The sequence below is a fragment of the Ceratotherium simum genome, chromosome X, assembly GCF_057802395.1.
Source record: "Ceratotherium simum simum isolate JZ-2026a chromosome X, ASM5780239v1, whole genome shotgun sequence".
NCBI lineage: Eukaryota > Metazoa > Chordata > Mammalia > Perissodactyla > Rhinocerotidae > Ceratotherium > Ceratotherium simum.
In genome coordinates, this window is record NC_141940.1 from 36,378,941 (window position 1) to 36,392,181 (window position 13,241).

Genomic DNA, 13,241 nt, shown 5'->3' on the forward strand with positions numbered 1-13,241 from the left:
AGAGTGAATTCTATGACATCCTATAGTCATCCATTCTGGAATGGAGCATCATGAACTGTCTTCCTCGCATCTAACTGAAATCCTTCATCTTATAGGATAAACAATTTCCTCTATTTCAGCTCTTGGTGAAGAGGAAAGACATTCTAAAGATACACAAGCCTTCTTTCAATCAAATATTTGTTATTTTAAGGAGCTGATATTTGCTCTAAACAGAAGTTAAGGCAAGATTGCTGATCTATATGGTACCCCAAAAGACTCACATCAACCCCATGAAGCAAGTTTCTCTTGTTAGATGGCAGGGATCTAGAGATCCAAGGTAGGAAGGCCACATGAGTACGAGTTGTCACTAAGTGACAACATCTTTGACTCCAGGTTAGTACAGTATAGGCAGGACAGTATTAAATTATGTCCTCTAAAAACAAAACATATTTGTGTCTAAAAACCAAGCCTATTTAGTTTTTAACCAACAGTCCCTGGCATTGGACCTGAAACATTCATCCGTGATACAGATGTGGTCATAATTCACAGCTTTGACTAACCAAATAGCCTTCCCTAGGACTACGGAGGGGTACACAGTGGTAAGCCCTGGCTTGGTTTTGGTCTCATTATTTTTCTGCCTTCCCTATTGAGAGCTTTCTTTCTTCCAATGTTAAATTCTCCATCATTTTAATCAGAGACTGCCGTGATTTCTAAATTAGCTGGTTCCCACTTGTAAACCAGGAAGCAAGACAAGGTGGGCTTGCATATTCTGCTGCCAGTGCTAAGCTTTTTTGGGTAATAGCTTGTCTGATCAGAATGAAACGTGTTCTCTGGATCCTGGAACTTACTTGGAAAAAAAAATGCCATAGACCTTATTTGGAGGAAGCTACTCAAGTGAGCTAGGCTATCTTTAACCAGAAATTGTTCTTCAGTCATTCTCACAACTTATTCTCTTAAACTACCTAGGGGGAAGCCTGAATTAATAAATTCAACTGAATGATTCAGCTGGTAGTATCATCTCCATCCCCCTTGGTCTTTGGGACTGGAGAACACAACCCAGCAGCCAGACAATAGAGTATGGCCTAATAAGAACACTGAGCTAGCACTCTCAATCCTGAGCTCCTTCTTTGGAACCAGAATGTAATATTTCCTGAAAGACCTTTGAGCCCAGCATCCATAAGTTGGTCAGATAAGCAAGGAGCCACCTTGTACCTAGAAGGAATGAACTACAAGATAGAAAAGCATTCATTTTATTTTTGACTGGACCAAGTGGCTTTATTAGAGAAAACCAGTATCACAAAGGACTTAAGAGTTACCATTGGCACCCATCTTCTTGCCAAAGGTGGGTACAACATTGATGAAGTGATGGTACATCTGCTGCTTGATGTAGCCCATCACTGTCTCCTCCTTCTCTCCCTACCCCTCCTTTTCCTCCTTTTTGGCCACTCTGGAAGTCTGACTTCTCACTTTTCCAGCACAGGCCAGGGTACCGTAGACTTTACCTCCAAGCATGTGGCCAGCTAATTCCAAAGAGGTCAGGGCCTCCATGCCACACTGGCTGAGGGTAGCCTTATCCTCCAGAGGCATGCTTGCCAGGAGCACCACTTGATCTTCTGGGGCAATGCCGTCCAGTAAGTCACCATGAGCCTTGATCTGGGCAACTGTCTCCTGGACAATCACCTGTTGGGTGTGTAGCTCCTGGGCACAAAGAACTACATGTTGACTACTGAACCAACCGCAGCCACTGCTGCTGTTGCCATGAAGATGGAGTCAAGAAATAGGAAGGAGTATATCCTCACAGCCTGCTGGGTGCTACGTCACTTCTCAGGAAGGGGTTCTTAATCAAGAGTTCCATACTAAAGAGAGCAGCCAGAAGGTGTTGAGTAGTGTTTGATGGGGAAGAAAGAAATATGGTCACCCAATTTCAAAACCATAATCTCAGCAGGGGAGAGAAATGGAATAGCATATCACCGCAGGACATGTTTGAGTAGAGGCAGAGTGGCCATTGGGTGGGAGTATTGCCAAAGGAGTTAAACATCTATTATGAGGCTAGACTATGTCATCTCCAAGGTCTCTTCTAACCCTGCAATTTTGCAATCTGTATATTAGCTGTGGTGCATGATATGATGAACAAAGTCTAAGAGTGGACTCATGTGCATTCAGTCTCGTGTTGACTCCATCTCTCTACTGTTTTGTAGCCTTAGGCATATTACTCAATCTCTTCATAGTTTAACCTCTTGCTATCGACAAACAAAGGGATACTACTAAATAATCTCTCAGGGATTCTGTGAGGAAATGAACAATGTTTTGAAATTATTCTAAAACTATTTTATAAACCCTATAAATAGGTACTGTGCCTGACACATAATTGGTTTAGCTGAGAGGCAAGAATACAAAGCCCCAGTATATATAAAAACCACAGGGGAGTTCACTAATAACTCCACAGGCAGTGATGCCATTGGTACATTTCTAGAATAAAACCTCTGGAGTTCCGGGGGATATCTGTTTGGCTATGGTCCACTTAATCATAGAATCATCAGGATTAAATGAAACATAGTGGTAATCTAGTCCATTCTTTTGTCACTGCAATCAATCCAAGGTGTATTAACCTCTAGCCTCTGAAAGAGTTAAATACCCCAATGTTAATTTGATGGAACAGAACCATCGCAGGGTATAAAAGAAGTCCCAAAGCAATTCTGTGCAAGTGTCAGTTGCCCCAAATTCTCAGATATATGACTGGGGCCTCCAGGGAGTCTCAAGTTTGTGAATGAATGGTATTATGAGACCACAAATAAAGAAGTTTGCTAGCAGCTAAGCTTCTTCTTTGCATACTTCTTTGCTGCCCTTTTCTGACAATGGACAAACAATCCTCTGCATCTGAGAGCTAGGTGCTGTTTCCTTCCCCATTAGAAATTGGGAATGGGATAATCAAGCATCTGGGGGTCTCAATCACTACCTCTTTCAACTTTTTGTCAATCTTTGAGAGTTTTATCCCCTTTTAACTGAATATGAAGGAGAAAATTAAGCAATAGTGAATGTAATTTGGAACCCCAGTCCCTTCTAAGGCCTCCTTTCCATTAGCCCTGGCCTGCATTCCTGAAAAGGTGCCGCAGAGTGAAAGACCTCATTGAAGCTACAAGGTGTGTGGTTACATATGTCTTTCAGAGAGAGGGGAATGTTTTGCAAGTGATTGAAAAGTCATCCTTGCATTTAAAATGTCTTTGCCTTTTCAGGTTTTAGATTTGGGGCATGTTTAACTTCAGGAAAGTAAGGACAAGGCAGCTGATGTTTCCTAATTCAGTGGTGATCAGCACCTAGCTTACCTTTCTCTAGGGAGACAGAAGCCCATATCCTTAGCCTGGGAGCATAGTACGAGAAAGACAGGCAACAGACGGTAGCAGTAGGGTTAGAAGCCAAAAGTAGCTCTCCCTTCTCCCATCTCCAACCAGAGGCAGCCAAGCTCCTTTCCTTTAACACTTTGTCTGCTCTGACAAGATTCAGCTTGAGAAAGCACTATTGACAATGAAACTGCCAGTTCAAAGCAATAAAATTAAAAGTAATGTCAGAGAGAGGAAGAAATTATGGTGAACAGGGGGGGGATATTTTTCTTGAGTTTTTTTTTCTCAAAATGTGACAGAGGGAAAATATATGAGTAAATGCAGTACATTATGCGGTATTAGTAAGTCTTTGCTTGTCAAAGACTGGGTTTGGAAAGAACTTGCTTGTAGTTGATGATGCAACATGACAGGCATAGGTTCAATCACAAAATGACCTAAGCCACTTTTCCTGTCAACCAAAAGTTACATATTTTTTTTAAATGTGACCCATTTATTATAATGACCCAGTAATTTAATCCTGGCCATTGTGTACTGAAAAATCAACTGCTTATCATGATATATGCTGTCATGGCCACCAAGCAGAGCCTTTTGAATCCTGTTTTTCTGCTAAAGAAGAAAGAAATATTCTCTAAATGAGTCCTGCTGAGACATCTGTGCTAGGTGAGCTTAAGCTTCTTGGCATTGTCCAGGCTCAAGCTTCTTTTCTTAAAGGCTTCCCAACCCTAGCCAAGCCCTGCTACAGAGTGAGGGGCTCCTTCTTGCATGCATGTTTCTGAGAGGAGCCACTCAGAAAACCAGGTGGGGAGTTCAAGCAAAAAGAACCTAAATACAAAATTCCCTCAGGGTGCCTCCAGCATTACCAACCAATAAAACAAATTTCCTGCCACGAATGGCAGTCATTGTAGGTTTGTCTCATGTTTGCCTAGAACATCCATAACTCATGGAGTTTCCATTCTTATGATAACCAAGGGCCCTAACAGAAGTCGGCAAACACTGCAAATCAAGATACTGCCATGAGATGCATGTGCCCTGACTCCTTTTCAGTGTGGCTAAGTATAATAGAATGATGGCACCATGCCATGGGAAGGTGATCTCCATAGTGACCTACCCAGTTCCCTGCCACCGTAGCCTTTCAGTACTGCCACCCTCAAACGAAGACACTTCATTCCCATGGGCTGACTCTTATTAGTACAGGCTCTGGGACTAATCCTGTTCCTAGTCATGAGGACTCTTAGAACTGGAAGCTGCTGGAAGGCCAGCAGCTCAGCAGTTCAGCATCCAGTCAGCCAAGCTGCTGGTCCCCTCTGAATCTTGTGTTTGGCTAGCTATCCCTTAGCCCTTGCCTTGTTGCCATGTAACCAAGCCTCTGCTTTACACTCTACTTTAGTGGTTCTAAACTGCAGGCAATTTTGCTCCCCACGGGGGCATTTAGCGATGTCTAGAGATGTTTTTGGCTATCACACTTGGGGAGAGGGTGCTACTGGTATCAAGGGGGTAGAGGCCAGGAATGTTGCTAAATATCCTACAATAAACAGGACAGCTCCCCACAACAAAAAAAATATCTGGGCCAAAATGTCAAGAGTCTCAAGGTTGAGATACCCTGGACTAATTCCAGTAACTGAGTCCCTATCTTATATCCTGCCCAGTACTCCCATTCTTGTTGCCAGACCTCTACAATACCAACCACCTGCCTCCTAAACTTCTGCGTACATCCACACTCTCCAGATACAGTGTTCTGCCCACATATTGAGAAACCTCTCTCTTATCCACTACTAGCATGTCTGGGCTGTTTCTGATGCCGGATACCCAACATTCCACCTCACCACCTTGAGTCTATATCGCATGCTTGTTAACAACCCAAGCTCTGGATCCAAACTGCTCGAATTAAAGTCATGGCTCCTCCATTTGGTAGCTGTGTAACTTTAAGCGAGTTACTTCACCTTTCTGAGCCTCAGTTTTCTTACCTATAAAATACAAATGGTGGCAGTTCCTACCTCATAAATGAGATAATGCATGTCAAGTGCTTAGCAAAGTTCCTAGCATGTTTTTAAGTATTTGGTAAATGTTAGCTATTACTCCTTGCTAAGATATTTCTAGATTGCTTCAGCAGGTATCTCTTGTCCAGTAATTATCAACCTTCTAGAGCTGTACCGTCCAATGGAACTTTCTGCCATGATGAAAATGTTTTCTATCTGTGCTGTCCAACAAGATAGTCATCCTATGGCCATTGAGTAGTTGAAATTTAGACAGTGTGAATGAGGAACTGAATTTTTAAAACATTATTTAATTTTAATTAATTTAAATTTAAATAGCTAAATGTGGCTAGTGGTTATCACAATGCACAACACACTTCTAGCATTTTTCAGACTGAATATTCCACCAAAAATAAAATTCCAATAGACTCTCCTGGGAAAAGAAAGGAGAGGCATTCCTACTTTGTCTCCTTCCAGATATTGAGGAACATTGTCCTAGTGAGCCACTGTACTGATGGGACTGTGTTGCAATCCTCAGGTGTATTGGGATAGAAGAAAAGACTGGCTTGAGTAATTCTAGCTAGCTCTGCCTCTCCTTGCTCCAGTCAGCCTGCTGCCAAACAAGCCTCATATCCTGAGCAGTAATTCCAAACTGGGGTTATTTTGCCCCCAGGGGACACTTGGCAATATCCAGAGATATTTTTGGTTGTGAAAACTGGGGCATGGGAGATGATACTGGCATGTAGTGAATAGAGACCAGGAATGCTGCTAAACATCCTACAATGCGCAGAACAGCCCCCCACAACAAAGAAGTATCTAGGCCCAAATGTTAAGAAACTCTGCCCTGGAGGGATTCTTCAGCAATCTCAGACAAGGAAGCATCTATTCTGCTCTTAAAAGCCTCCAAAGACAGGGAGTCTCTAACCTCCCTGAAGAATTCAATGCAATGTTTACACTGCCCTCAGTTTACTCCCTTAAAATTACCTGGAAGGAAATTTTTCCTTTCCATATTAGGGACAGAGTTTTAAAAAACAACAAGTCTTCAATCTGGAAAAATGCAAAGAAGAGAAACCTCTAAGATGATGAAAGCCATAGAGAAGGAGAACTGGGTCTAGTTCACCAATTTCTAGGATATAGGAAGGAAGAGAGCCTTTGAACCTGTCCAAGTTTTAGAAGGAATGACAGAATATAATTTCCGCAGTGGGTAATAAAATGGCTGACCTCATTACTCCATAAGGTGTTACATTGTAAAAGGGTAAAGGCATTCTCAAAAGGGATTGGATTTAGATATGTTTACAGCTTCTAAAACCATAAGACACTATTTAGAGGAGCCAGAAGTATTAGGGCAATGCTTCTTTGAAATTGAGAGCATGGAAGGAATTCATGCTTTCCCCCAACACCTCCTCCTGTGCCTCAGAGACAGAAATCTGGGCTGTAAGGCCCATGGGCCTGAGCCAGTCATGGGGCTAGATCTTACATTTTAGGTCTCCTGAATTTCTCCATGCTGCAATTTAGGTACATTTTCTCATGTGTTGTCTTCAGGGGAAAAGTTGAGAAGCGACTCTATGTTCACTCTAGAAAACCAAACTGGATAATTCAGATCATAAATCCATTTTTCTTCTCATAACCCTGAGCTTGAGGAAACTCTCAACTATCCTAAATAATGGTCTCCTGCTTTTCTCCCACTTTGTCTACTATATACCAAATGCTCTATGTAACAGCAATCAGCAGAGCCAGATATGCAAAATTCAACCCTGCAAATGTTTTACTACTATCTGGAGATTTAGAAGATAGAAGATAGTTGATGACTATAATGTTTCCTTTGCTCAAAAGATCAAGGATAATCATGTAAAGAGAAATTAACCCCACCCCCACCCCCAGGGATTATGCCCACGTTTAAAGTAGCAGTTGAGCAATGGTATTCTACCTCTGGAGACTAGTGCCAGCTGCCAGGCTTGCCTCAGGTGTGAATAACCGAGAGAAGAAGGAATGTGGGGCTCAATAATTACTTCATGAATGTGACACAATCTCCTCTCTCAAGCCTTGTCCTCCAATCATATAATCCTTCAGTCCAATGCCTGCACATGAACTGCACAACTTTAAAACAAAACATCATTTGGGATGTGTATGGAGCATGGTATGAAAATGATGATTGGCAAAGGGAGTACTCTTGACGTTATTTGACATGAATTTTGCTTCTAGATTTCTGGTCTGGTTGCCTTTATACCTTTTCAAAAGGTCTCTTACCTACCACAAGCTGACTTTAGGCCATTTTCTTTATTCAGGCTTATCCCACACTGCTTTTGAGAATAATGGTGAGAATTAACCCTTTTATTACTTTCCTTTACACTCTGAGAACCAACTGAATTTGGTTTTTATCACCTAAGCTTTTCTAGGCCTAAACTGGAACTCCTGGTAATAGCTATCAATTTTCAATTGTATCGCAATAAACATACTTTTCAACTGTACAGCTATAAACTATTTAAAACAAAATAGAGTTTCTCAGCTCTTTTTGCATGAAAGACCCTCTTTTTGTTCATTATGATTTTGTTTCGCTGGCAAATGTCTCCTATCAAGATCAGTGCCCACTAGAAAAATTATAAAATAATAAATGGTTATTTGTATTGAATCCTAACATATGGTTGATGCCAATCCGATTATCCTTGCTCTCACATGGTCCTGTGCCCTGGTTGGATCACCAAGATTTCTGCATCTGGGATCTCAGCCCTGTCTAGAAACCTTTATCATGCTATGCAAACTCACATTAGGCACATGATGAGCAATGACATGGAAAACTCTAAATCAGCTTGGCAGCATCCTTTTTCCAGTAAAGCAGTGTAAAAAAGAAATTTAATTTAAAAATCACATGGTGACCTATAAAAAATGAACCAAGAACAATGGCTTTTCTAAAGAACTGTTTGTATCAAGCTCCACCTTAGGGCTACCTGCAAAGGTAACTGTACACTCACACTGGCAGATCAGGGCTCCACTCCTCTGTGCAGTGCTAGAGACAAAATGACCAGACCCTCACTTCTGACATTTTTCCCATCTCCATAATAACCCACACCTCTGATTTACTTATTTTTTGACTTGTTGTATCATTTTCACAATTTCCTGGGAAATGTCGTATCTTAATTGTATAGAGAATGTCTTCACAGTGTACTGGCTCCCCAAAGGCCACCCACATTGTATCCCCTTCCTACTTTGGCTTCTTTTACCTCTTCCTTCATTTCTAATATCCATCCCAAAGTTCACCTTGATTTTGGAGTTGATGGCCCACGTCATTCATTATAACCCATATTTTGCAAAGGAAAATGTATAGAGTGGTTCGTTTAACCCTTTGTGACAATCTAGATTTGAGAAAAATGCCTTTCCAAGTTTCCGCCAACTAGAGCCCTGAAATTATAAACTCTCACAACCTATGGAGTTAGCCATGTATTATTTTCTCATAGACTTAGCTCCTGTCTTTTGAAAAATTAAGAGCCCCCATGTGATGAGAAAGAATGGTTTTGTGGGCTCTCAAACCTTTAGCAATGCTATATAATGTTTATCTGAGTTTAAGGTAGAACATTAGTTGATAAAGTTAATTACTACCCAATAAAACCTGCAATACATATTTACGATATGTCTGAATATTCAATGTTATTATTGTAGACTTGTTCATTGATGTAGTAAATCAAATTGTTGGTCTTTTGTTAGTTGGGGGTGAAGTACCATAGTGGCTGACAGTACAGGCTTTGGAGCCAATCTGCCTGGGGTCAAGTTCTGGCCACTCTACTTTCTAGCCATGTGACCTTGGGCAAGGCAGTTAGCTTCTCTATGGCTGAGTTTTCTCAGGTGTAAAATGGGGATAATTATTACACCCATAGCATAGAGCCATGGAGAAGACTAAATGAGATACTCCAGCATGGTGCCTGGCATATGGAAAGTGCTCAATAACCAGTAGCCATTAGTGTTATTTTTATACCTGCTACTCAGGCTAAGCCAGCCCTGGTGATCTAGTGGTTAAGATTCAGCGCTCTCACTGCCACAGCCCAGTCAAGGAACCATAGGACCCATCTGTCGGTTGTCATACTGTGGTAGCTGAATGTTGCTGTGATGCTGAAAGTTATGCTACCAATATTTCAAATACTAGCAGGGTCACCCATAGTGGACAGGTTTCAGTGGAGCTTCCAGACTAAGACAGACTAGGAAGAAGGACCTGGCCACCCACTTCTGAAATAATTGTCCATGAAAACCCTATGAATAGCAACAGAGTACTGTCCGATACAGCACCAGAAGGTGAGAGGATGGCCCAAAAAGACCAGGGCAGGGTTCAGCCCTACTGTACACGGGTCACTAGGAGTTTGAATTGACTTGATAGTACTAACAACAAAAAAACTCAGGCTAATGCTTGCCATTGTAATATAAGTTATTGATTTTTACATATCAATATTGACTTTTTTTTTTAAACACCAGGTGGGTTTTGTGACATTATCCCGAAATAAGTTTTTTCCATTTTAGTCTTCCAATCTAAATTACATACATGTTGGCCTTGAAATTAGCTGAGATGACCCAGTAAATCCTAATTCTGATGGTTCTGTTTTTATCAGAGTCTGGGAAACATTATTTCACAGCTGATGCCAATGGCTGCTCCAAAGTAGCTCATGCATCACCACTGCTAGGTAACTGACCTATAAGTAAGGCAGAGTGGGCAGCAGTAATGTGACGTGATTAGATGCTGGTGTTCTTCACTTCTGAGTAATACAGAGAAATGAAATTTTGTTTCCAACAGTCCCTTGGACTGCTGAAAAAGATTGAACATTGATTTTCTCTGGTATGTTAGGACAGGGAGGAGGAAACCCAATGTGTGGAAAAAGAGGTATTGTTATTTCACTAAAGCAAGGCACAAGATGGGAGATTCATTTCCAACATGATGCTATCAGGCCAGCTGTGTGAGGAAGTGTCAATAGGAGAGGTTCAGCCTATGACCAGACGGCATTGTGGGTATGAATGAGGTGGATCCTGATAAGGATCTACCCATTAATTACAAATGGGGGGTTTAATTTCAGACAGCTGTGATAAACTCCAGCAAGGGTGCCTGCTTATGGCTGGTAACAATAGGGTTCAGAAAAATTCCAACTAGCAGATTGTGTCCAGTAATGAGGTTAATGGAAATGAATCTATCATTTGGGCCCCTTGAGAACAGTAACCTTGTAAAAGCTCTAGCGAATCTTAAGAGTAGAGAAAGTGGAGCATCATCTATTCCTCTGTTGTGTCCTCTGGCAATGGAATTTAGGTGAAAATATGAAGAAGCTGACTTGAGCTCACTCTCTTCACTGTGCTGCAAGTGTTTTATGTGATGAGCTCTGAGCTGGGTGACTCTGTTCCATGCTCATTAATCCAGAAGGATCCTAAAGTATAATGCTAGCTTTTCAACAGGGAGACCTAAGGCAGATCCAGGAGCAAACTCATTAGGGCCTGAAAGCAAAGCCCCTGGGAGAGGCAGGCAATGTAACTTCTTTAGTGGCCATGCCTAAGCCCACATCATTGCAAATTTCAAAATTCAATCAAGTCGGTTCATGCACCAGGTTTTTTTAGAAGTGTAGTTGAAGATAATGTGGACCAAATCTAATTTCTTGGTGTGTTGATTCCCTTCCCTTCCCCCACCACCACCCTTTTTTCCTTTTAAAATAACATGATTTTTAATGGGAAGCCCAAGATCATTTAGTATCATTTTGGAGTTCAAAGAGAAGGCAAAACTTGATAACAAAAGAATAAAAGTGAATTTTCCACCTGACCTCAATCTGAACACAAAATGGCTGTTAATGGATAATTTTTTAAAAAAAGAAAAAGCTTAAATCATGATCCTCATACAAGTTTAAAGTGAACACGTGTCAAAGATTTTATTTAACTCACCAGTGAGGGAATCAGGAGGCCAGAGGTCTGCAAACTATGGCCTGAAAGTCAACTCCAGTCTATCACCTATTTTTGTAAATAAAATTTTATGGAGTATAGCCACACCTGTTCATTTACATATTGCCTCTGGCTGTTTTCCTGCTACAATGGCAGAGTTGTATGGTCCACAAAGCCTAACGTATTTAGCATCCAGCCTTTTACAGAAAAAAAGTTGCTGATTCTTGATATAGGCCATCAGGAATGATGAAAGAAATTTACAAATAGATGAACAAGGCAATAATCAATTGCGTTTTGCCAGACAAGAAATATTTGCATTACAATTTACAGAGTTGTGAAATAACTCAAAGACAATCAAAGGCAAGGATAATCCAGAATATATGCTAGACCTGGGCTATTAGGCTAGTTACATGGACAGAAACTCAGACTAGAGATCCAGGGAGAAATCTTGTTTTACAAACTAGGGCACAGGTGGGGAAGAAGCTGGGATTCAGAAACTAACAAAACAAGGAGAGTGCCCTAATGCAGAGCCTCAGTGATGGGAATTTGGAATGGAGGAGGCTGAGGCGGGCCACTTGAGCGCTCCCTACTTCAAGCCTCCATTGCTCTGGAAACCGGGGCAGGGCTGAGTCCTTGGGATAGATCAGTGGCCCAGCTCTTGGGGAGCCAGGGCAGGTGGGCAGAGGCTGCTCTTATCCATTCGCTTAGTTTCATCTACTATTATAGGCTGAAGACTCTCACATCTACATTTTCAGCCCTGATCTTTCCTTCAAGATTCACGCTCAAGTTATACAATTTCCTGCTACTGTTCTAATAGGTACTTCAAACTCAATATGACCAAAATTGAACTTGTTTTAACGCTAAACCTGCTCTTTCTCCTGTATTATCTTCATTGATGACACTAATATTCAAGTAGGCATGCAGTCCAGAAAGCTGACATCCGTGATTTCTTCTTCCTCCAGTACTACCTGACACATCCAATGAATGTCTTAAATCTGTTCTTTTGTCTGTCTCTAGAATCACTGTCTAGTTTAAGATCTCACCATCTCTTCACCTGGACTAATGATATCTTTTAACTAGTCTTATCTTTCTGAAACTCATCTAGTGGTGTGCTGGAGCTGGCTTATACCAGCTGGTGAGAGCTAGTTATATGCATCTCTTCCCAACTCTGTGTTCCATGATGTCATATTGGTAGCTTGAAATTGGCCACAATGGAAGTACTTACACTACAGAAATTGGCAAACACTACAAATCAAGATTTTTTTTAGTAGAGACACTTGTTAACATTTACCAGCACATTTACCTATGCCCATTCCCCACACTTTGACCAAACTGATCTTTGTAAAACAGTTGTTCAACTATACCACTCTTCTGATTAAAACTCTTCAGTGGCTCCCCATGGCCAACAGATAACATAAGTTCTTTAACATGGCATACAAAGCCTTTTATCATCTGGCCCCTGCCTAAAAGTCCAGCTTCCTCTCCCATCCCTCCTTGGTCTTACAAATTATGTGCTAGCTCAAAAGTCACAAATTGGTTCACTCAAGCCTAAATTGCCTCATATATGTATTTTTTTGGGCTGTACACTGTCTTTAAATTTTTTGAGCCAACATTTAAAAGGTTAAGAAGTTCTCCCCCAAATCCATATTTCTGACTTCTTTTGAAAAACTACAACACTGGGCCCTCATTTGTGTTTATAACAATTTTGTAACAATAAGGAGCTAAGCAGCAGATACCCCCAGTTCCCCAGTTCCTACCATCTACCCATCCAAATTACACACATGCACCCACACCTAGCCTTCATTTCTGTTACCCATTACCTGTTTGGCCCCTGTTGCAGACCATATCACAAAGTCCGGATTATTATCAGAAACCTCTGACGCTCATTATAGAATCTCTCTTTCTTTGCCATGACTGTCCTGATGATAGTGCGTGGTCCCTGCACAGTCTAGAAAGGGAAAAGCAGCAGGAGGATGAGAGGAAGAAGAAGCAGAAGCAGGAAGAGGAGTAGAAATCTGCGGTCTTTGGATCAGAATCTCCATTTTGAAGCAATAGA

At 41.3% G+C, this 13,241-nt stretch overlaps 1 protein-coding gene and 1 pseudogene across 1 annotated transcript in view; one reads left to right on the forward strand and one right to left on the reverse strand.

The window, feature by feature from the left end:
* Window positions 1-13,241, forward strand: part of TRPC5 (transient receptor potential cation channel subfamily C member 5) — a 134,732-nt gene that overhangs the window by 14,035 nt on the left and 107,456 nt on the right. The window lies entirely within an intron of this gene.
* On the reverse strand, window positions 1,285-3,328 carry LOC147911820 (ubiquitin-like FUBI-ribosomal protein eS30 fusion protein pseudogene; annotated as a pseudogene).